At 48.6% G+C, this 25532-nt stretch overlaps 1 protein-coding gene and 1 long non-coding RNA gene across 3 annotated transcripts in view; one reads left to right on the top strand and one right to left on the bottom strand.

Annotated features, from left to right (window-relative positions):
- Msi1 (musashi RNA-binding protein 1) overlaps nt 1-25532 on the bottom strand; it is a 96628-nt gene that overhangs the window by 56666 nt on the left and 14430 nt on the right. The window lies entirely within an intron of this gene.
- On the top strand, nt 5544-7560 carry LOC102547958 (uncharacterized). Of its 2 annotated transcripts, none has more exons than XR_595371.4 (2): nt 5544-6606; nt 7278-7560. It is a non-coding gene; the product is annotated as an uncharacterized LOC102547958 (long non-coding RNA). The 2 variants fall into 2 exon arrangements; XR_010056576.1 differs by having other exon boundaries at nt 7309-7560.

Raw genomic sequence — 25532 nt, forward strand, 5'->3', positions numbered from 1 at the left:
CTGCCTGAGAAACAGAAGGCATTGAAAGGGAGAAGAGAAAGGAGAAGACAAGTAAAAAAAAACGTGGTTAGAAAGTTCTTAGTGCATCCACCGCCCTGCCTGGCCCAGGCTCGCCCTGTTTCCCAGCCCCGCAGCTGCCTGCCCTGTAGTTTCCTCCAAGCCCCAAGCTGGATCTTGCCTCTGGGCCGCTGCAGTTGCCCTTTCTCCCCCCACCTGACCCGCTTCCCACCCACCCACAGGATTACACTGATCCGGTAATCCCAGACGCCACCCCCTCAGAGGGAAAGGAGAAACCTGCTATGCCTAGTCCATCTTGTGCCTAGCTCTCTCCTGGAGGTCACTGCAATGCCTCTCCCAGTGGTGACACACCAAGACACCACACCGGGGCCTGCCTGCCTGGCTAAGTGGCTGACACTGCTCTAGTCCTTTCTCCGTGGAAAAACCATTGTTTTTAGAGTCAGGGGGACTTGAGCCTGTCTATAAAACTTTGTAGGTGGGTGTCTTGGGCAAGCCTCTGACTTCATTTTCCCTCCCTCCCTCCCCTTCTATGTCCCTCTCTTTCCGCCCTTGTTTTGAGACACCATCTACCTACACAGCCTAGTCAGGCCTTGCACTCCTGATCCTCCTGCCTCAGCCTCCTGAGTGTTGGGATTACAGGTATGGAGCACCCTGTCTGACTTGAGAGGTAATTTCTGAATCAGGTTTTTGTTTGCCTGTGGTGCTGGAGATCCAAATTAGGGTCTTGAGTATGCTAGGCAAGTACTCTACCACATAAGCTATACACCCAGGCCTACCCTTGCCCTGAGCACGACTTGATCAATAGTATTTACAGATGATACAATTGTCTGAGGAAGGAAGGAACACACACAGGATTTGCAGCCAGTTCCTCACCCCAAAACTTGGGTTTTGTTTCTTTGACTCCTGGACCCTCTTTGGTTCCTGAAGCTTCGAAACCCAGGAGGCAGCACATGTTGAGACCCAAGGGTCACAAGGAAGAACTGGAGGGACTTACCCCAGACCCCTGCATCAGCATCGGCCCAAAGCCTTACTATATTGTAGGTAGAGAACTGAGTTCTACACCACTGACTCTGTGGTTTGATTACCTTAAAGTTTATAACCGAGACCAAGTTTCACGGTGTACACCTTTAATCCCAGCACTTTCCAGAGGCAGAGGCAGGGAGATCTCCGAGAGTTCAAGGCCAGCCTGGTCTGTGGAGTGAGTTCCAAGACAGCTAGAGCTGTATAGTAAGGCTCTCTCTTATTCTTTCCCCTCTGGGCTGGAGAGATGGTTCAGTGGTTAAGAGCACTGACTGTTCTTCTAGAGGTCCTGAGTTCAATTCCCAGCAACCTCATAGGGGCTCACAACCATCTGTAATAGGATCTGGCTCCCTCTTCTGGTGTGTCTGAAGACAGCTATAGTGTATTCATATAAATAAAAAATTTTTTTCCATCCAGTTGCATGTACACAAATTAAAATTAAAAAGCAAAAAGGTATTTTTGAAAAGCTATACTTGAGGCTGAGGATATGGATTGCTACTTAGTATAGACAAGTCCCGAGATTAATTTACAGCACCACATAGACCCAGAGGTCCTGGGGATACATCCTTGTGTTCCTAGCATTTTGGGAGGCGGGAGGATCAGAAACTTAAAGTCGTCCTTGGCATTACTGGGAATTAGAGGCCAGCTTGCAGTTACAGGCACTGTGTCAAAAAAAAAAAAAAAAAAAAAAAAAAAGGTTTTTCAGAGTCTCTCCTGTGTTTTCTAACTGCCTAGGGAGCTGGGGCAAGAGACTCCTTTGATCCCAGAACTGAAGGTCAGCCTGGGGTCAAAGTGTGTCCAAGCCCCTACCTAACTCATACAGGGGTCTCTGTCTGGATGGTCTGATGGTTGTGCCAGAAAAGAACTAAAGGTGGTGGAAAGAGAAAACCCAGTGAACTCTGTGCTGGGGGCACATCTTCAGCCTGGGGATGAGTTTCGGGGGTACACCACACTGGACTGAAGGGGAGACGCTGGAGCGCCCCCACCCACATTGTCTGAACTGAAGGAGAGAATCCAGGGTGCACCCATACTGTTCTGTGCTGAAGGGGAGACTCTGGGGCACCCCCATACTGTCCAGGCTAAAGGGGAGACTCTGGGTGCCCCAGACTGTAAGGGATTGTTGGCAGGTCATTTTCAGCCCGGAGCTCCAGACTGGGCATTGGGCGCAGAGGCCCTCTAAGAAGGTTGTGCCCCGGTGTCTCCTCCCTAAGTAGCTCACTAAAGAAAGCTGGCTCGAAATGGGATTGTGCAGACCCAGCTTTGGGATGCAGGATCAGGTCGGGATTGGTCCGCTAATCCGCTGAGATCATCAGTTTCTGTGCCCTGTGCTCTGTGCCCTTCAGGTAGCAGGTAGCGATTCCGAGCGGCTGCCACTGGAGGAGGGCCTGGCTTCTATAGGCCTTCTATAGGCCTTGCTTCCTGCTTCCTGCTTCCTCCCCTCTTCCTACCTGTTATCCTGTAGTCCTGTCCCCCACCCCACCCCAAAAGTACGTCTAAGCTCCACCCACCTTCCAAATAGCCACTCAGCTTTGAGGTAGGTACCAGTAGGGCACAGCGGTGGGAATGCGGAAGCACACAGTTCATCTTTATACCCTGCTCTGTTCTGTAGGTAGGAGCCACATCCCTCTGGGGCCAGGCTCAGGAGACCAAACTGTGAGGTACCTTTGCCCTTTATCATGCCTTCTTAGCAAGTGACTTGGCCTCCCTCTGCCTCTGTTTGCCCATCTGTGAAATGGGAGTGTGACAGTAGTATCTACCTCAAATGACTCGATCGGATGAGGCAGCCATCCGATGTGCCTGGCTCACCAGTTCGGGATGAAGAACTTGATAGGAGGGCCTGTGAGGTGGCTCAACAAGCAAAGGTTGTGGCCACCCAGTGTGACAAACCTGAGTTTGATTCCCTAGATCCTGGTGCTGAGAGCAAAGAACCAACTCCCCCAAGCTTTCCTCTGACTGCCACACATGCACACCACAGCGCACACACGTCCCCTGTGATGAGTAAAGGAACAAATGTAAAGTAATATTGAAAACAGTCATAAAAGCCTGATAGTGACTCCCCATGCAGGCTAGCCTTGGTTCGTTTTTTTCTATTGTTCTTGATTTGAGACAGGATCTTATGTAGCCCAGGCTGGCCCGGAAATCACCGCTGCCTCATGGGGACTAAGATGGATGTCTTCGGCTTCTGGGTCTCTAGTGTGCTGGGATTACAGCAACACTGTGCCCTGCTGTGTATTTTTCCTAGTGTTATCCCATGTTGCCTCCTAACTACCTAGGGAGATAATTAACACCATCGGTGGACAAACCTAGGAGCAGAGGGTCTCTTTCGTTTGGGGTTCACTCTAAGCCATCCTGTTCTGCCTTCTCCCCACACCTGTGCTAGCCGAGACTCTGTGCATACTGGGCAAGTGCTCTGATGTTCTATCTCCAGTCTTGTTTGTTCTAGTAACTTCTAATCTCCAGTAAGGCTTAAGACGGTGGCTCTGCAGAAGAAGGCAGTCTCAGGACTCCCATAAATCCATTACAGTTTCAGGCAGAGTTCATGCGCAGGAGGAGAAATGAAAGTAGCAAGTGAAGTCTTTGAACCCGCCGTCTTTTTGCTTTGGTGAAATATATTGAAGCCGTGGCAGTGACTGGTACAGATGCAGTCATAGCCAAACTGGAAAGGGGAAAGGCCTTGTAGGGCACCTTTGATCCAGCAGGCAGAGAGGCGAGCAGATCTCTGAGCTTGAAGCCAATCTAGGTAAGCATAGTGACACCCTGTCTCGAAAAGAAAACCCTCCCGGGAAAGAGTTGTGGCTACCCATCCCTCGCCTGCAGAGTGGGAGAGCAAACTGTGACACAGGCAGGCAGCAGGAGACTCCTCAGCCAGTGACAAAGGTGGCTCCAACACGCGGCATGGAGAAAGCCTCAGCCGCTCTCGGCGCTGACGAAAACACCTGGACGCATGGTATGGACTGGACAATTCCACTCGGATGATGCCTCGAACCTTCTCGCAGAGGTCACTCGGGTGGCTGCTCCCTGGGAAGGGAGTTCCAATCAGTCCCCGGGAACCATCTAGTGCAAAGAGAACATCCTGGTGTGGATGCAGTCCTCGGCAGCCCCCATAGGTAAAACTTGGCCAGCAAATTTGTCCAAGTTTGGGACGGGAATACCAGCTCCATGGTTAAGATGGCTTGCTGCTGTTCCAGAGGACCCAAGTTCAGTTCCCAGCACCCACCCTAGATGACTCACATCTTTCTGCCTGTAGTTCTTGCTCCGGGGTATCTGATGTACTCTTCTGGCCTCTGTGAACTTATACTAGGTCCTATGGCATTTGTGTGAGCGCACGCACACACATCCACATACATGAAGAATACATCTTTAAAAAAAATCCATTCACATTAGCATAGACATATATGTTATTTATTATATGACTGTTAATATTTTCAATCTAGCCAAATGTGGTAGCATCCACCTTTAATCCTCATACTCGGGAGGCTGAGGCAGGTGGATCTCTGTGAGTTAAAGTCCAGCTGACCTACATAGTGAGACCTGGTCTCAATAACAATAAAAGTGAGGGTGATGATGATAGTTGCTTATTATTTATTATTTTTTTTATTTTATTATTATCTGTTCTATAATTCTAGCACTTGGGAAGCTAAGGCAGGATCGTAGGCTAGCCTGGGCTACATAGTGATATCCTGTCTCAAACAGCAACAATTTTTTTTTCCACTTAAAAACAGAACCTGGGGGGCTGGGGATTTTGCTCAGTGGTAGAGCGCTTACCTAGGAAGCGCAAGGCCCTGGGTTCGGTCCCCAGCTCCAAAAAAAAAAAAAAAAAAAAAAAAAAAAACCAGAACCTGGGAAATGGAAACACGAGGACCAGGAATTCAAAGGCATCCGTGGATATGACCATGTCAGTTCCGGGGGGGAGGGGGGAGGTTTGAGAGGAAGGAGGGAGAAAGAGAGCGAGGAGGAAGTAATACATGATAGTTTCTGTCTGGAGGTGTGGTTCAGCGCTAATAGAGTTCAATCCCCAGCATAATAAAAAATTTGATTTCATTTTAGTCCAGCTAGGTAGTATTCGAAAGCCTATCATCCTAGCTCTTGGGAGGCCGAGGCAGCATGTTGAATTTGAAGCCAGTCCAGGCCACGCTATAGGTACCAGGCCAGCCAGGTTTACACCGAGTGGCCTGGCTGGTGGGGGAGCGGGAGGCGGATGAGGGTGGAGTTCAGAGGGTGTGTGCAGAAGTGGCCAAAACACAAAGCAAGCTCACAAACAAAATCCCACAGGACGGTGGTAAACACCAGCCTCCCTGTCTCCTAGGACGCCAAATAAGATCCAAGATACTTGAGTGAAGTTTACATGTCAGACAACACGTGGTATAAGCATTCCCCCCCCCCCCCCACACACACACACTATTTGGGATTTTTTTCTTTTTTCTTTCTTTCTTTTTTTTTTTTTTCTTTTGCTTTTATTATCTGTTGTAAGCAAATCGGGCCTCCTCGATTTTCGCTTACTAAATCCGGCGATCGCCACCCTCCTGGGACCCCGCCCGGTCGCAAGCCCGTGCCCACCGCAGGGGGAGCGCCCCCGCGCAGCGCCACAGTCACGCCGGCCGCAGCCTGGCAACGCGGCCACAAAGGGAGCCCGGGAGGCGGAATCTTTCCACATGCCTGATCAATGGGGGCGCGGAGACGGCGGCGCAAACAGGCCCGAGACAGCCGCACAAAGAGGAGGCCCCTCGGCCGCTCCCGCCTCGCATTGATCCCTCTCCTTTGTGGCTCGGACAACGGGAGAGGCGCCTCGTGGGGACTCGGCCTATTCTCATTAGGGGCGAAGGCCCTCGAGGACCCTTGGCCCCCAGCCCTCAGCAGCATCCCTTCTATAGGCTCCGAGACGCGGGTCCAGGGGGTGGGGGTCCCGAGTCTATCTGGGGACAGGGTGGGGTGGAAAAGTGTCACTAGTGCAGCCACCCAGACTCCGCCTCCTGAGTGAGGACCCCCCAGACCGCTCTAGCAGGTCTGCTGTGTCCCCCTGGTTACTGGCAGCCCTCCTCAAATCGCCTACTTTTATTTATTGAGTAAATATTTATTGAGCGTTTGCTCCAAGCTGTTCCCATTCCCCTCCCACTCCCCAAACCACCCCCCCAAGACCACTTGAACTGGCCACAGTCCCTTCGGGAAAGTATCACCTCTCTGGGAAAGCATCTTTGGCCCATCTCCCACCTCAGGTTGGGCAGAGCGCCCCCTCCCCCTCTATGCCCTTTCTAGCTCCAGGCTCTTCAATCACAATAGGGGCAGCTAACAATTACCTAGCCCTTACTATGGCTACAGCTTCCAAGCGTTTGACATGGCTGGCTCTGGTTTTTTCTTTTTGTTTGTTTGTTTTTAAGATGGGACTTCAGTGTGTATGTAGCCTAGGCTAGGCCTGAAGCCTGTAGCCCAGGCTGGCTTCAAGTTGGTAATCCCCTTTGCTCTGCAGAAGTGTACCATACACCCTGCTCCGGGGTTCCTATAACTCATAGAACATCCCTCCAGATTTGAGCTGCTGTGACCTCCATTTTTGAGAGACAGAAATGAAGGCTGGTATGTTGGGGGAGGGGTGCGGGGGGGTTACCCAAAGCCACATAGCTAGTAAGGGGAAGATCTGTTATAATGGGCAGGGCAGCTAGTCCATCCGTCCACTTTTGTCTGTTCGTCCAACAGACCTGGTGACCTTGGCATCCAGCAAGACCAGAGTGGCCGTGTCCTAACTCTTGATCTTAACGACTTGGGTTTAAGAATCAAACTGAGGGCCAGGGCCTGAGGGTGTGGTGTGGCTCTGTGGTAGAAGTGCCTAGTATGCTCTGGCTCTGGGTCTGTCCCCAGCACTGAAAGGGGATGGTGGTGGCGGTGGTAAAATTGTTGCTGAGCCTGGAGTGGTGGCTCACACCTTTAATCCCAGCACTGGGGAGGCAGAGGGGAATCTGCCCACAAATGAGGTTGAAGTCAGACTCTCAAATAGTGTAAAATTCGTCGCAGGGATCCGGAGGAATCACAGCTATATACTTCCTTGTTGAAAAAAAAAAAAAAAAAAAAAGCAGCTTCGCTGAAGTATAATTTTCAAGCAAGGCAAGACACCCATTCTGAGTGTCCAGTTCGATGAACATTGACAAGTACATCCTCCGGAGTGGCTCAGTCAGATGAAAGACATTTCCATCTCCTTGAAACTACCCCGCGTGCCCCTGACAGCCTGTGTCCTTTCCTCCTGTTCCCAGGCAACCCTTCATCTGCTTTCTGTCACCATAGATTAGTGTGCGCGTTCTAGAACTCTGCAGACATGGAATCCTACAGGAACTCCTCCGCGTCTAGCTCGTTCTGGGGATTCGGTGCGGTGGCCGGCACTTGTTCCATCTCAGCTTCTCCATCCAGACAGCGAAGGTGGACACGTCCTGGTTTCGCTGAGAACAGGCTCACAAGAGAGCGCTAGACCTGTATACTGCAGGTGCTCAATAAATGCCCTCACTTACTGTGCCTCTTCTGTTGAAGAGTTGGAGTTGCTATAAGTGTTTGTTTTGTTCTGCCTTCATGAATCCAGATTTGGGGGAATGGGAGGGGGAGGGGAGAGGGAGAGAAACTTTCCCAAGCTGACACAGTCTGGAAAAAGTCAGAGTTAACAGAGGAACCCAGGCAGCCTAGTCCTGGAGAACGTATTCTTTGTTTCTTTTCTTTTTTCTTTTTTTTTTTTTCCGGAGCTGGGGACCGAACCCAGGGCCTTGCACTTGCTAGGCAAGCGCTCTACCACTGAGCCAAATCCCCAATGCAAACATATTCTTTCTTTTACTTGAAGACAAGGTCTCCTTGAATTTGGTCTGTAGCTGAGGATGACCTTGAACCCCTGATCCTCCTGCCTCTACCTCTCATGTTCTGAGATTACAGGCACACACCAACCATCCCTGATGTACACAGTACTGGAGATCCATCCAGGGCTTGGTGCATGCTGGGCAAACACTCTTTTATCCACATCCCCATCCTGTCCTTATACTTTTAAAAGAATTATTATTGTGGGCCCGCTGTGGTGGAAGTGGGAACCCAAAATTGAGACCAGTGTAGACCACACAGAGACACCAGAGAAGATGTCCTTAGAGCGGTATCACTCGTGAAGACCATGCCGTCTTTCATTCTTCACTTTTAAACTTATATCATCGAGATGCTGTCTCACCGGGTAGCCCTGACTGTCCTGGAATTCACTCTGTAGACCAGGCTTGCCTTGAACTCACTGAGATCCTCCTGCCTCTGCCTCCTGAGTTGCTGGGATTAAAGGCGTGCGACTCCATGCCTGAGTGAAGGCCATTTTTCTTTTTCTTTAAGAGGTCTCTGGGGATGGAACCCGGAGCCTCACACATGCCAGGACTGCACTGCTGCACTCTGGCCAAGAGACCTCACAGAGAGGCCTCGTGCTAACTGCCTCCTGTCTTCTCCAGCAACCCCTCTCATGCTGCCTTTGGTCATCTGTCTTCTCTAGGGATGTGGTACAATGTAAAGAATATATATATATATATATACATATATATATACACACACATACACATATACATATATATAATATGTGTCTACTGTTATATGCATGTGCTAACATATAACTGTACTATTGCTAATAAACATGCATGCATATGTATATGTGTGTACGCTCACCTGTGTGTACACTGTGGATGTGGAGGTCAGAGGTGGCTTTAGACAGCTTACTTTTTAGAAAACAGCTTCTCTTTTTCAACCCGGAGCAAACCTGTTTTGGCTAGACTTAGGACTTCCTCCATTCTCACTACCAACACCACACCGGTACTGGGATTATAGCGGCGGCCGGGGGGGGGGGGGCTGCCACACCCAGCCTTTAGGTGGGTGCTGGGGATCCAAACTCAGGTCCTCATGCCTCCATGGCATGTTCTTTACCCCCGTTAAGCCACCTCCGCAGAGGCTCCATACACTGCCCGTACATCAGCTCTTGCAACTCCCCAGGCAGGATGGGAAGAAGAAAGAGCTCCCATTTTACAGGTGAGGTCACTGCGAAGGAGCTGGCTTTGGCAAGCCGCGCAGATATTGCGGCCCAAGCAAGGACTTTGGCAAATCTCTGCCCTCCTGTTCCCGGGGCCCTCCCCAGAGCTCCCCCCTTGACCTGGCTTCTTTCTGGATGCATCCTCCCTGACCGCTCCTCTCCACAGGTTTGCCTCTTCCGGCCCATGGATTCTAAATTTCCTCAGTGACCCCTCCCCTCCCCGCACTTTGTCTGGGCAAAGCTACAATTTCAAACCGGGTTGAGTTCCTCCGGTAAAGGGGCAGGGACAGAGGCCCTCCCCTCGGGTCTCGTCCCATAAATACCCCCTGTGTGCAGCGCCCAAGGGCGAGGGTGGGGGGGAGACAGGCAGGCTGATCTGTAATTAGAAACTTTTCTCCCTTCCCTGTCAGGAGAAGGGAGGGCCCAGGTCTGGCCCAGTCATCTTATTTGTCATGAATTATTCAGGAGATGGGAAGTGGAGTAGCCTCGGAGGGCCCCTCTGTTTCCCAGATCCTTCTCTGGTCCTGCCCTGCACGCAGCGCAGCGTGGCTCACTCAGCCCTGTCCCTCTCACCCAGTGAATAAACAAACCCCCAGCGGGCAGGCAGGCGGCTTTGCAGACAGGGTTTGCATCAGGTCTCATGGGGCGCGGAGGATGTGGTGGGGGTGGGGATTCCCTTCTCACCTGAAAAGAGTTGGCATGGAAGGAGAGAGACAAGGCTAGGAAGAGAGAGGCTGAGCTGGATTTGAACTCAGAGCTCAGGGACTGAATGGCACTGAGGTCACGCAGTGTTACGAGAGCTGCTGGAGAGAAAGAGAAAGGCAAAAGGTACTTAGCCGCCATTTCTGCTTGCTCTTGCTAAGTCTCCCCAAGGAGGAGAAAAGGGATGGTGTAGGAAGCAAGGGAGTATTGGGGAGGGGGCTACTGGAGGACGAGTACCTATTAATTTGTTGAGACACGGACTCTCTGTACAGCTTTGGGTGGTCTGAAACTTCTTTTCTAGGCTGGCCTCGAACTTATGGTGATCTTCCTGCATCAGCCTCATAGGTACTGGGATTACAGATGTGAGTGGCCACACCTAAGAAACTCTTATTTTAAAAGAGTCAGCAGGGCTGGAGAGATGGCTCAGCGGTTAAGAGCACCCGACTGCTCTTCCAGAGGTCCTGAGTTCAATTCCCAGCAACCACATGGTGGCTCACAACCATCTGTAAGGAGACCTGATGCCCTCTTCTGGTGTGTCTGAAGACAGCTACAGTGTACTTATATATAATAAATGAATAAAAAAAAAAAAAAAAAGAGTCAGCATACACTCGCCAGGACCCCAGAGAGGGAGGAGAGAGAGAGAGAGAGAGAGAGAGAGAGAGAGAGAGAGAGAGAGAGAGAGGAAAAAAAATAAGAGATTCCTATAAACCTTAAGGAAGATGCTACTGTGCCCATTTAATAGATGTGGAAATTGACAGACACTAGGGGAGTTTATTGGAGGACAAACTGGCTAGTAGAACAGGAAGTCAGCCCGAGCACGTCCCTGCATGGCACACCCTTGGCCACCAGTCCTGTGGGCGGCAAGGTGGTGGCAAGGAATGCAGACCCTGTGTCCTCACGGTCGGTCTTGGATTGTTCTTCCCTTGATGACAAACTTTGGGTGTGCAGGTGCCACCCTAAGACAAGGGCTCTGTGGTCATCGGAATGAGGCCTGCCATCTTCACATTCCATAAAGGCTTGCAAAGTGACCTCTTAGCAGGCCCTGGGCATCTCCTTTGACATGAAGCTATCAATTCCTAGAGAGACAGAGACAGAGAGAGACAGACAAGAGGCAGAGACAGAGACAGAGAGATACAGAGAGACAGAGCTAGAGAGACAGAGACAGAAAGAGAAACAGGGACAGAAACAGAGATAGAGAGAGACAGAGACTGTGCAGTTCCCAGAGAAGCCAAGAGTTTAGATTTGGAAAATAACTACCTAAGTCCACGCCTTACTATCTACACGGACTTGGGCCAATTCCCTGAACTCTGAGTCAAGATAAGGAGAAGTAATAAACAAGGGCTGTGAAGATACAGAGGACAATGCACACAAAGTATTCGGCTTGCCGAGCACATATGAGTGCCTAGCACATAGTGGGTGCTCAAACAATGAGGCCATCCTTGTACTGTCCTCTTTATTGGTGGCTTTTCCTTAGGAGGATTCACAGGAATGAATCGGCCCCTGCTGTTGCCTCTAGGAAACCCCTCTCCCCTGGGCCAAGCCCTACCTTCGCTTTCAATGGAGCTTCTGCCTCACAGTCTCCGCATCGAGGTTGGATGGCCCAACCTAGACACGAAGTTGGTTAGAGCCCGTGTATGTGATCGATTAGAGCCAATGCGAGGGAAACTGAGATTTAGCTCCGGGGAGCTGCAATTTTCCCACTGGGAAAGGCAGGCAGATCTGGTCAGGACACTCATATCTTTGAGCTCCTGGATCCGAGTGTGGGCAAGTAAGGAATAATAATTATTACAGTGTCTCACGTAGCCCAGGCTGGCCTCAGACTTGCTACGTAGCAGAAGAGGACTTTGAATAGCTAACTCTCCTGCATCTATATCCTAGGTACCAGAACCACAACCCCGTAACGCCACACCGGGCAGAATAATTGTTACTTCATTTATTTACTTTTGAGACAAGGTCTCACTAAGTTACCCTAGCTGCCCTGGAACTCACTCTGTAGACCAGGCTGGCCTCGAACTCACAGAGAGCTGCTTCCCTCTTCCTCCAGAGAGACCAGGACTAAAGGCGTGGGCCACCACCACACAGGGCTACGCTATTGATATTTTTGTCATCGTCGTTGTTGTTGTTGGAGTTATTTTTTCTCTCTCAGCCAACCAAGAACTCTGATGAATATACCTGATCCAGCAGTCTCACAGTCTCTCAGTCTCTCCACATATATACAGCAACAGATCGATATAAATATAAAAGCCATAGAGGCATCTTTCAAATGACAGTGTGCGTTGGGCAACTCAGTCCTAACTATTACTTTTGTTCCCCACGGTTAGGTCAGTAAAGAATTCACAACGCACAGGTACAAATTAAGGGCCTTTACTCACTAACGCAGGCTGTCACTCAGGCTCAGACCTAAGAGTCACCGCTTGGCTTTCTCCACAGTCTTCCTTACTGCTTTGAGGAAAACATTTAATTCCTACTCTGGGCGTAGGCTATGCCTGCTTCCCTGTATGAGTAGATGAGTTGTTCCTGTCTGCCTTTTGTCTGTGCGCTGGTGCTGCCAGAGCCCTAGTTGTTTATAGTTTGAGACAGAACCTTGATTAGCCTTTAGTATCTCCCACTTCTCTCTAAGACTCCCCATTCCCCAGCCCTGAGGGGTTAGTCACCTCTCTCCCACAGAGAGAAATGCTTGGTCTCCCCTCCTGGTCAAATCTGGCCACCTGCAAACCCAGACTTATCCTCTAAGTGCCTGGAGAGACACTGATGGAGACAGTAGTAGAAATCTGTAGAAAGCAGGGTGGAGGACAAGTTGCCCCAACCCAGAAGCTCCTGGGTCAGACACAGGGTGGTTGTAGGGTAGTAAAGAAGACATTGCTGTGTGACTTGGGGCAAGTTACTTTACCTTACAGGGCCTCAGTTTCCTTGCCTGTAAAATGGTCAGGATAGCATCTGCTTCTTCTTTTCTTTTTAAGGTTATTTATTTTATTTATATGAGTACACACTGTTGCTATCTTCAGACAGATGGCTGCGGGCCACCATGTAGTTGCTGGGAATTGAACTCAGGACCTCTGGAAGGGCAGTCAGTGCTCTTAACCGCTGAGCCATCGCTCCAGCCCCCAGCACCTACTTTTTTTTTTTTTTTTTTCCGGAGCTGGGGACTGAACCCAGGGCCTTGCGCTTGCTAGGGAAGCGCTCTACCACTAAGCTAAATCCCCAACCCCCCAGCACCTACTTCTTAAGGCCAGCGCTTAACAAAATACTTTCCTCTAGATCAACGGCACTCAACCTGTGGGTTGTAACCCCTTTGGGGTCTACTGATCCTAAGAACACTGGGAAGCAGACGTTTACATTATAATTCGATACAGTAACAAAACTGCAGTTATGAAATGGCAAGGGAAATAGTTTTATGGTTGGGGTCACCAGGACATGAGGAAACCGTGTTCAAGGGTTAAAGCATTAGGAAGGCTGAGAAACGGTGCTGTGGAAAATCAAACTTCTCTGTGCTTCGCTCATCGGGAATGGGTACCGAAGTCTGGCGACAAACCCTTCAACGTTACGCTAAAATATCCTCCCTTACATGGAACCGCAAAAGGACTCAGTTGGCAAAGGTGCTCGCTGCCTCAAGACGTCATTCCCAGGACCCACGGGGCAGAAGCGGGGAAGGTATCTCCACAAGGAATCCACGGTGGAAGGAGAAAATCAACTCCTCAGAGTCTTTTCTCATTTTGTTTTTGTTCTTTGAGACAGTATTTCTCCGCGTAGCCTTGGCCATTCTGGAAATCACTACTTAGACCAGGCTGGTCTCGAACTCAGAGATCAGCCTGCCTCTGCCTCCCCACTGCTAGGATTAAAGGCACGCACCACCACTGCCTAGATGAAAGTTGTCTTCCAGCCTCCACGTGCAAACTGTGGCACACGTGTACTGGGATTTGCACCAACGCATGTGAGCATGCACACGCATCATATTTATACAAACACACAGTGAACGACAGGCACGCCTGGCGCTATTTCTCTTCCTTCCCCTCTTTTAAGTACTGTTCTGGGAATTGAACCCATGGTCTCACAGGCATGAGAGGAGGAATTCTACCATAATTTCTTTCTCTTAACTATAATTACACAGCCTCCACTGTGGTAGGAGACACCAGCCCCCCTTGTGGAAGGCCAGATAGAACAAAGCCTAAGGTGGTTGTCAGCTTGGGAAAATGAGTCATTCCACAGTCCGCATGATACCATTGGTCAATAGAGAGCCTGATGCTCCAAGAATCCAGATCTGACCTTCTCTAAGGAGGTGACGTAGTGGGGGCAGGGGGGGGAAGAAGGAAGAGGATGAAATGGAGGGAAGACGGGCTTGTATGCAGTCTCAGTGGAGGCTTTGAAGCTCCGATGGGTCCATGAGGGTTGACCTGAGTGGATGTGAAGGGGCTGAGCAATTAGACCTGCGCGCGCAGCATCCATGGCTGTGAGTGACAGGGAGCAGGGGGCGTGGCTTTCTCCATGGTCGGTGAGTCACAGAGATTGACCTGTGTGAGCTGTCAGTGAACCAGCATCACCTCCAGGAAATGGGAAATGCGTGGCTCCGTCTAAATGATACCTCAGGTTCTGACCCGCGACGGAGTCATTCTTTCCTCTCATCCTCAGACGCTAGTGTCCCTTAAAAAACAAAGTCAGGGAACAGGAACCCCGGCGTTCTTTGACTTGATCTTCTACCCACTCTTTGCTCCTGGCGACTTGTTCCAAGCTCAGGATCCCATTAAGCACAACTTTGATTGATAATTCACAATATTAACAAGCATTTATCCCATAGATGTGATCCAACTATAAATACTTCAAATATTTTATAAGTATATAATATTTAGATAATATAAATATTTGCAGTAACCACTGAGATGGACTTCTGTGATTACGCCTCACAGGTGAAGAAAGCTATGTGAAAAGAGGTTGAGGGATTTTAAAGCTTGTTTTGAGACAGACTCTCTGTCTCTCTGTCTCTCTATCTCTCTGCCTCGGTGCCTCTCTGCCCCACCGACCCCCTGGGGTTGCTTTGAGTCAGGGTTTCTCTGTGTAGCCCTGGCTGTCCTGGAACTCTCTCTGTAGACCAGGCTGGCCTAGAACTCACAGGCTGGCTTCTGCCTCCCTTTAATCCAGGAATAAAGATGTGCGTGCCCCACAAGTGCCTTTAAACTCTCTGATCTTAACCACACAGAGGTCCCTCCAGGCTGCAGACCCAGGATCATAATGCAGACTGGCTACAGAACTCAGTCTTGGCTGGTCCAGTGCTGTTCCTTCAGAGTCCCAGTTAGTCAGGAAGCTGAGGCAGGCAAGACCAGCTTGGGAATCCTTGAGATCCCATTTGTAAAAAGACAGACAAGAAACACCAAGTGCAATTCCAGGACTTGGGAGATGGAGCAAGGAAGATCAGGGGTAGAAGGTTATTCTCTGTGACACACAGCAAATTCGAGGGCAGTCTGGGATACACAAGACCCTGCTTTAAAAAGGAAGGAAGGAAGGAAGGGAGGGAGGAAGGAAGGAAGGAAGGAAGGAAGGAAGGTAGGTAGGGCTGGAGAGAGGGCTCAGTGGTTAAGAGCACTGGTTGTTCTTCCAAGGTCCTGAGTTCAATTCCCAGCAACCGCATGGTGGCTCACAACCATCTGTAACTGAATCCAATGCCCTTTTCTGGTGTGTCAGCAACAGGATGCTTATATACATTAAATAAATAAATATTTTCTAAAAATCCCAACATTCAAGAGGCAGAAGTGGTGGATCTTGAGAGAGAGAGAGAGAGAGAGAGAGAGAGAGAGAGAGAGAGAGAGAGAGAGAGAGACTGGTAAGATGGCCCAGTGGTTAAGAGCACTGGCTGCTCTTGCAGAAGTCTTGGGTTTGATTCCTAGCACCCACATGGCAGCTTGCAACCATCTTTGACTTCAGCTCCAGGGGATCTGATGCCTCTTCTGGCCTCCTCAGACACACATGCAGGCAAAACACTGGTACACTTAAAAAGACAAATTTAAGAAAGGAAGAAAGGAAGGAAGGAAGAAAGGAAGGCCTGGATAGTGCATGCCTATAAACTTTTTTTTTCCTTTTCTTTTTTTCGGAGCTGGGGACTGAACCCAGGGCCTTGCGCTGGCTAGGCAAGTGCTCTACCGATGAGCTAAATCCCCAACCCCGCATGCCTATAATCTTAGTGTTTGCAGGCTAATACAAGAAGCCAGCCATGTTACATAGTGTCATCCCTTCTTAAACCAGAACTAGGGGGATAAGGAGAAAGCAACAGGTGAAGGGACAGAGAGAGGAAGAGAGGAAGAACCTTTAGTAGCAGTAGTAACAGTAGTACTTTGGTTCTTTTGTTTAACAGTCTCTCCGTGTGGCCCTTGCTGTCCTGGAGCTCACTCTGTAGACCAGGCTGGCCTCCAACTCAGAGATCCACCTGCCTCTGCCTCCCAAGTGCTGGGATTAAAAGCGTGCACCACCATACCTAGCTAAGAACTTTTTAAAAAGAGAGAGATTTATTATATTTTAAATTCTGTGTATGTCAGAGGGAGTTTTTTGTGTGCGTTTTTCCTCCCAGCCCCAAGCTTATGAAAATAATGTCTCTGAGAGCCCAATATATCCACAAATACCTAGGTCAGATAGCTAGATATATTCTCCGACTGGTGTATAACTTAGTAACCCAATGATTCTATTCTAAGTTCTGCTACGTGGTTGTTTTCCTGGCCCTCCGCTACATGCGACCGGCTTCCTCTATGTCTTGGGCCAACTACAGGCTTCCACTTTTTATTAACCAGTCAGAGAATATCGGGGAGCTTTCCTTACAGTACATAGGTTAGCACAGTGCCTCAATATCAGGGTGCTATCTGGACCACGGCACAGAACTCAGCTTCTGAACACAGATTATACAAAACTAACCGCAGTATGTGTCTATGTGCGTGTGTGAGAGCGGGTGTCCTGGGGTCCAGGAGGGCATCGGAGTCCCTGGGGCTGGAGTTACAAGTGGTTGTGAGCCACCTGACATATATGCTGGGAACTGACTCTGATTCTGTGCAAAAGCGGTTAAGTGTGCGGGAACCTTGGAGCCTAGGAAAATTCTTTAATTTTTTTTGGGTGGGGGGAGCGGTGTCAGCCTACCATGGTGCATGTGTGGAGGTCAGGGGTTGGTTCTTTCCTTCTTACCCTTTCAGGTTCTGAGGATCAAACTCAAGTTGTCAGATTGATGGAGGATTACCCAGTGAGCCGTCCCTCCAGCCTAAAAGGAAGTGCGTCAAGTGTAAGTGTCTTTGTCACGGACGTTATCACAGATGGTGGATACCTACGAATCCGTGGGTGGGAGAAGCATCAGGATACACAGACGATGGGTGACTACCTAGGCGGTGAACGCCCGGCGGCGTTCCTGGATCTTTCCAACCTCCGCTTGACTGTTCATCCTTGACACAAGAGCCACTGGGTGTGTATCTATAGGGAGAGCCACTTGGTCTGTATCTGTAAGGAGGGTGGTTCAGCCCTTATAAGAAAAAGATTGAGATTTTACCTCCAGCCTAAGAGCGATGACAGGACAGAGTGACAGGACAGACAGAGCTCGGAGGCAATAGTAGAAACCCAGACTTGCCAGCTGTGTAGCCCGAGGAAGCTAAGCCTGTTCTACTGCAAAAGCTGAGCCTGTTGCTCAGGTAGCCAAGTGTAAATCAGATGTGATAAATACACCCATAATCCCAGCACTGGGGAGGTTCAGGGTATGCCCCGCTCCATGGTGACTTTGAGGCCAGCCTGGGCTATATGGAACCCTGTCTCAAAACAATTAACAACCAGGAGTAGAAACTTCCAGGTCAGATGCTCCCTCTCCAACTCTCTGGAGCAGGAGCTCCCAGCAGGCATTTAACCTTTGCCCCTATGTGCGACCAACTCTCCTCCAGTCCCCATCGTCCATGAAGTTTCTCCCTCTTCTTCATAGTTTCAGGATTCTGCCCCAAATTCTGTTCCTCGGGTCTCTCCTCTTTCTTCCTTCACCTATGGGTGTCGGATGCTCCATTCCCTATGACGGGATGGTGGCGGCTGACCATGTTTATGGCTCTGAGATTCCTGTCTGGGCATGCAGTCCTTAACTACTTGGCTTTTTTACGATGGACAGGCAGTACCCAGCCCTGGAGGGGGAATGCACAACTGGGCTGTGGTTCTGAAAGACTTTTTTGCCCCCCAGCACAGGAGCTCACGCTGTAGACCAGACTGGATTCAGAGACCCTCCTGCCTCTGCCTCCAGAGCATTGGGATTGAAGGTTTGAACCACCACTGTCCAGGCTATAAGACTCGTTTTGGAACCTGAGGGTCACACAGGAAAATCTTCTGAGGGAGCGTTTGACAGTCTACTTAGGCTGCGTTCTTTCCCTGACTTTGAGCCCTTTTCCAGGCTTCGGTATTTCAACCTGTAAAACAGGAGTCTGAACTTGCAAATTCATAAAACGAGAGCTGGATTGCCTGATTCTAATCTCCGCCGAACCACTTGCCAACCACATGACTTTGGGAAAGGAGTTTCCGTCTCTGCCTCACTTTCCCCATCTGTAAAATGGGGATGATAAGATCGCCAACTTCACAGAGTTCTTGTGGGAAGCAAATGACTTTGTACACGAAGAGTGGAAGGCATCAAGCCAGGAACCAAGGAAAGGCCCAGTAATTGGTGGTGGTTGCTACAGTGTCAGAGAAGAGGAAGCAGGCAAGTTGGCAGGAGGATGGAATCATTTAAATACTAAGTGTTCCCTCCAGCATGCCAACCTGACCTCCCTGACTCTAATTTCTTGCCATCTTGTTACATAGCCCTCACTGGACTCACCATGTAGACCAGGCTGGCCTCGAACTTTCAGCAATTCTCTGGTCTATTGCCTCTCAGCTAAGAAGCCTAATATTCTTGGTTCTTTTTTTTTTTTTTTTTTTTCGGAGCTGGGGACCAAACCCAGGGCCTTGCACTTCCTAGGCAAACGCTCTACCACTGAGCTAAATCCCCAGCCCCAAGAAGCCTAATATTCTTAAGAAATGGTTTTGCAAAGGGTCTCACCAGGCTAGTACCCCAGGCTAGCCTTGAACTTTTTTTTTTTAAAAGATTTATTATTTTATGTATGTGAGTACACTGTTGATGTCTTCAGACACATCAGAAGAGGGCATCAGATCTCACTTCAGATGGTCGTGAGCCACCATGTGGTTGCTGGGATTTGAACTTAGGACCTCAGGAAGAGCAGTCAGTGCTCTTAACCACTGAGCCATCTCTCCAGCCCTAGCCTTGAACTTAATACCTAGCCAGGGACGACTTTGAACTCCCGACCTTTCTGCTTGTAGCTTGCAAATTTTAGGATTACAGGTATCCACCACCATGCCTGGCTTCCTTGGCTTTTCTCCCTGCCGCATCTCCATTCCCCCTCCCCCACATCCCCTCCCCCTCCCCCGCTCCCACCCCATAAAGGTTGACTATGTATATATGCCAGCCTCGAGCCTGAGATTTTCCTGGCTCACCTGCCCAAATACTGGAAGACAGGCATGAATGACAACCGCTCCAAGCCGGACGATACTTTTTACGAGCCCGGAAAAAACATCGCTTGTAATTTTGACAGACGGCCTTGAGGCCAGTACGTGGAAAATGGAAGCAAGACAATCAGTAGTCCGAGGTCATTCTTGGCTACATTAGGGAGTTCAAGGCTGGGGTGAGACTTAAGACGCCCTGTCTCAAAAGAAGTAAAACCACTCTAACCCCTTTCACCCACTGTCGTCTGTGAGGGAGGACACTATTTGCCATGGAGAAAAGCTAAGTGGACTTAGACTCCTGAGTTGGCTGCAGTCACACAGCCTTAGAAGCAACTTGGTGGTTCATGAATGGGGGTACACGGAAGTAAAATGCTAACTGTTGTTGCCCTAACTTAGAGTGACTAAATTGTTTCCCCAGCTGCTCATCAAACAACTGAAAAACGTACAAACATATCAAATGACCTACAGTAGCAAGTGCAAGGCAACTAGGTCTGTATGTGGAAGGGATCGGATTGTAAAAATAGCAAAAGATTGGGCTGGAGAGATGGCTCAGTGGTTAGAGCACTGGCTGCTCTCCCAGAGGTCCTGAGTTCAATTCCCAGCAACCACATGGTGGCTCACAAACATCTGTAATGGGATCCGATGCCCTCTTCTGGTGTGTCTAAAGACAGCTACAGTGTACTTATATATAATAAATGAATAAAAAAAATAGCAAAAGAGTGAGTCTCACACAAACCCAGTGGTTAACGGTGCCCGCTGTCCTCCCGGAGAGCCTGGAGTTCCGTCTCCTGCACCACACCACACAGCTTGCAGACGCCTGGAAGACCAGTTAAGACCAGCTCCACATCATTCGAGGGCACTACACTCCCTTGCACAAAGCCACAGACACATACACACGTAATTAAAAATAAAAATAAAATCGTAAAAAAAAAAAACCCAAACCTCGGAAGAAGATTCCATTTATACACAAACATTTTAAACAGCGACGACTGGTAACGGGTGAGTCGTTGGTGGCTTTAGGTTTCTAACTTTGTATATTGGGGTTATTTATGTGCATTTTTTCCATTTGCTTTTTTTTTCTATTTTTTGGAGCTGGGGATCGAACCCAGGACCTTGCATTTGCTAGGCAAGCGCTCTACCACTGAGCCAAATCCCCAACCCTTCCATTTGCTTTTTAAAATTTTTTTGGAATGGTAATGATGTAATTTTCTCTTCTCTTTCTCCCTCTATGCCCTACCAAAAACCTACCCCTCCTAGCTCTGTTTCAAGCTCATGGCCTCTTTTTTCATTAACTGCTCATATCTACACATGATATACATCACACGCATATACATCAGGTGATACATACCCACATGTATATACATCATATGATACACACATGTATATATGATACACACTGCACATATATATCATATGACACACACCATATTATATATATGATACATACCATATGTATGTACATATGATACATACTACATGTATATACATCATGATACACATCACATGTATATACATCATAGGATACACATCACATGTATATACATCATAGGATACACATCACATGTATATACCTCATAGGATACATATCACATGTATATGCAATCTATATACATATCCCTACATGTAGAAGCAATGACAGACTAAATGGTGGACTCTTCACTAAGGAAGACTATTCTCCTGCTCTTGGTGTTAGTCACCTGTGATTCCTTGTGTGGGGTCAAGGCCTCCCAGTCCCCCATGTGCCTTCCACTTCCTCCATATCCTGTCTATTCAGGTGCTCCTTGTTCTGTTTGTGTGTAGGCAGCCATGTTGGTGAGACTTTATGGACGTAGTTTCTGACATCGCTAGGAGACGATCTCACAGAAAACTCCCTGCTCCTCTGACTCTCACCAATTTCTTATTGTCCTTTCTTATGTGATGATTCCCGAGGCTCTGAGCCTTAGGCACAGGAGTTGTATTTTGGATGTATCCATTGGGACTGGGCTCCACAATTCCGAATTTTGATTGGTTGAGGTTTTCTCTAATGGCTTGTTATGATGAAACCTTTTACTTGATGCAGTGTGAGGACTACATTTATTAGGCTAGGCCCTAGAGAAGAAGCTCTATTTTTTTTTAAAAGTTACACTCTGAGAAGTTGGTGATTTTACCATCCCCATTTTACAGATGGGGAAAGTGAGGCAGAGAGGGAAATTCCTTTCCCAAAGTCATGTAGTACAGTGGAGATTAGAAAATCAGACAATCCAACTCTCAATTTGTGAATCTTCAAGTTGAGACTCCTGTTTGACAGGTTGAAATACTGAAGTCTGGAAAAGGACTCGAAGTTAGGGAAAGAACATAGCCTAAGAGGACCTCCCCCTTATGTTCCGAAGTCTCTTGCCAAGATACAGATCTAAGGAGACTATAAAACGCTCCCTCAAAATTTTTTCCTGTGAGACCTTTGAGTTCTGAGAAGAGCCTTTCAGGCAGGTTGGTGGCACAAGCCTTCAATCCTAGCACTTGGGAGGCAGGAGCAGGCAGATCTCTGAATTTGAGGCCAGCCTGGTCTACAGAGTGAGTTCCAAGACAACCAGGACTACACAGAGAAACCTTGTCTTGAACCCCCTCCCCCAAAAAAGGAAGAATAAGAAAAACAGAGACAGAGACAGAGAGACAGAGAGACAGAGACAGAGAGAGAGAGAGTGTGTGAGTTGGGCATGGGCATGGTATACACTAATAATCCCACAACTTAGAAGTTGGAGGACGAAAGATTAGGAATTCAAGGTTCTCTTTGGCTACATACCAAGTTCAAAACCAGCCTGGGCTACATGACATGAGACCCTTCCTCAAAAAAGTGTATGTAAGGAGCTGGAGAGGTGGGTCAGTGGTAAGAGCACCACCGGATGATTTTGCAAAGGACCTGGGTTCCCAGCACCCACACGGAGGCTCACGGCATCCCAGGGGATCTGATGCGCTTTCCCGGCTTCGGTGAGCATCAAGCACACAGAACTGTCTACAGACCAAATACTCATACACATAAAATAAATATGTTAGAATTAATATGCATGTATGTGCATGCACGTGTGCACGTATAGAGGGTGGGGGCTGGAGATATAAGGGCACAGTAGCAGAGAGAGCCCTGGGTGCACAGACATACTCGACCAGAACACCAATAACCAAACAAACAAACAATAATAATAAATTTTAAAGTAAAAAACCATTAGCAATGAAAACTCCTTGCTATTAGTGAGGAGACAGAGATATCTTTATTGGGTTTTACTATTTTATTTTATTTTATTAGACAGGGTCTCACTATGTAGTCCAGGCTGGTCTGGAACTTGTTATAAGCTAGGCTGGCTTTAAACTCATAGAGATCCCCCAGTCTCTGTCTACCATGTGCTTGGATTAAAGGTGTACCCTGCCACCCAGCAAGAGATATATTAATAGAAGAATCTAGAAAGAGATCCATGTAACAAATCCATGCAAAAAATGCATTCAACTGTTTTGTCTTATTTTATTTTTTAATGTATACATTTATTGTATATAAGTACACTATTGCTGTCTTTGGACACACCAGAAGAGGGCATCAGATCCCCTTACAGATGGTTGTGAGCCACCATGTGGTTGCTGGGATTTGAACTCAGGACCTCTGGAAGAGCAGTCAGTGCTCTTAACCGCTGAGCCGTCTCTCCAACCCATTTTATTTTATTTTTAAGACGAGATTTCTCTGCAACAAACCTGGCTGTCCTGGAACTTGCTCTGCAGTCCAGGCTAGCCTCCAACTCACAGCTATCCACCTGCCTCTGCCTCTGCCTCCTAAGGGTTGGGGCTCTAGGTGTGTGTCACCACCATTCAGCTGACCAATTCCTTTTTTTTTTTTTTTTTTTTTTTTGGACAAGGAAACATTGGGCTGCAGGCAGGGTTTCGAGGTAAAACTCTAGATTTCATCCCGAACATTATGTAAATAAAAAACACCTAGTACATGTACTGATACAGGAAGAAAGGAATGATGGTGTATGACTTAACCCCAGTTCTTGAGTGTGCAGGTAGGGGACAGAGGCGGGGGTCTCTGAGTTCAAGGACAGCCTGGTCCATGTAGGGACTTCTAAGCCAACCAGTGCTATTTAGTGAGACCCTGTCTCAAAAAAGAATATCAACTAAAAGATGTGTGTCAATTACAACTTAAAGACACGGTCTATAAAGAAATCCTGAAAACACTTCAGCTGTGTCTGTCTCTTACTGAACGGCTGTGTGTCTGTCTGTGGGTCTGTCTGTGTCCTGTTGGTTCTCAATCATTCCTTAGAATCTTCATTGGTCTGCCTGGCCGTCAGTGTCTGTGTCTTTGTTTGTTCCAACTAGATTTCATTCACTTGATGAACTTCTAACTAATGTGTGAGGATGGCAGACTTCATTCAGTGTTAACCCTCCAACGAGCTGGGCACAGAGGGGCATGCCCGCGACCCCTAGCACCTAGGGGCTGGGGATGGGAAGAAAAAGAGGTCACGGCCAGTTTGAAGTATTTGAAACACGCATCTCCATACAGGATCGGTGTCCGGGATGGAGCTGCTACAGAGCATGCGCCCTGCGGCAGATTTGCAACTTTACCGAAAAGAATGGAAAAGGAAAAAGAAAGGACGTTACCTACGGCAGATGTGGTTTCTCAACATTTCACAATCTGGATTACCGGCTGGAGATTTGGTTCTCCGGTAAGGGCCAGGACCCCTATCTTGCAGAGGACTAGATTAATTCCCAGCTCAGAACCTCAACCGCCTGTAACTCCGCTTCTAGGGCATCCCCTCACCCTGTTCTGAACTCTGTGGGGCACCTGTACTCACAACACACACACACACACACACACACACACACACACACACACACACACACACACACACGAACAGCACTGTGGCTCAGTGGTGGGGGGCTGAGGCCCTGAGTTCCGTCGCCAGCACTGCAAAAAAAGAAAATCAAGAGGAAAAACGAGCTAAAAAAAATTTCAGAGGGTGCTCCTCCAGACTCACCCTGGGGTCAAGGGTGCTAACTGTGCGATGGGAATGAGTCCATGGTTTTTTTTTCCCCCTAAAACGTGTTATTTGTACTTCGGAAAAGAAACAATGAGAGGCTTTAAACAAACAAACAAAACCGTAATTAACACACGCATACACACGCCTCCTCCCCTTTCCTTGGCTCAATCGGCAACATCCATTGATACCGCCCACTCTTCCAAACTTCTTGCCCCCGAAAGAAAGCCACTTGGGAGCTCGCTCCGGGCAGCTGCGCCATGCTCGCCCGGCTTCACAGACAGCAAGGCTGGGGCGGGGGCTCGCCGCCCTGCCCAGGGGAGCGGAGCAGGGGGCTCTCGCCCGCCCCGCCGCTTTCTCTCGGAGTAATTAAGAGTGAAATCCCGCTCCTGGTGACCCCGCGCTCCAGGCCGGCCTGATTTACACATGAAAGGTCTACCCCAGGCTGCGCTTTCTCTCTTTCACGTTCACAATGAGGAGCCGGCCTATAAATAAAACCTCTGAGAAACAAGAGGCTTCAAAAATGTCTTTGTGTGTGTGTGTGTGTGTGTGTGTGTGTGTGTGTGTGTGTGTGTGTGTGTGTGTGTGAAAGAGGGGGGTGGAACGACAGACAGACAGACACAAAGACTGACTAGGAATAGTTTCAACAAACTAGAAAGAAGACTAGAGAAAGCTCGTGAGATAAACATCCAAGTGAGTGAGATAGCCCAGGCTCTGGAGAGCCTGTTCAAATCCCAGAACGCACAGGATAGTAGCAGAAATCAGAACTGACTCCTAACTTCCACACTGGGGCACACACAAACTCATGAACAAATGAAACTTTGTGTGTGTGTGTGTGTGTGTGTGTGTGTGTGTGTGTGTGTGTGTGTGTTTAAAGGGGTCAGAAACTCGGACTTGAGGGGAAGATTTCTCCAAGATAACCCACAGAATTAAGGGCTCAGACTTGGAAGCACCTTGGAAGCAAAAGTGTCCCAAATTAGCCCTTAGACGGCTTCACAAGTCACATGATTCACAGAACTGTTCTCTGACTGGAAGAACTTTACTCTTACCCTAGTTTTATTTAGGGTTCCCCCCCCCCATGATTATTTCTGCATTTTTTATCTGTTATCTGAGAATTTTATTTATTTATTTATTTATTTATTTATTTATCTTGTGTTTGTTTCCCCAGTACAGGATAGCCCTGGCTATCCTGGAATTAGACCAGGCTAGCCCCAAACCCACAGAAATCTGCCTGCCTCCGCCTCCTGAGTGCTAGGATTAAAGGTATATGTCCCTATACCTGGTCTGTTCTTTGGAGA

Source organism: Rattus norvegicus, chromosome 12 (assembly GCF_036323735.1).
Source record: "Rattus norvegicus strain BN/NHsdMcwi chromosome 12, GRCr8, whole genome shotgun sequence".
NCBI classification, from domain to species: Eukaryota; Metazoa; Chordata; class Mammalia; order Rodentia; family Muridae; genus Rattus; species Rattus norvegicus.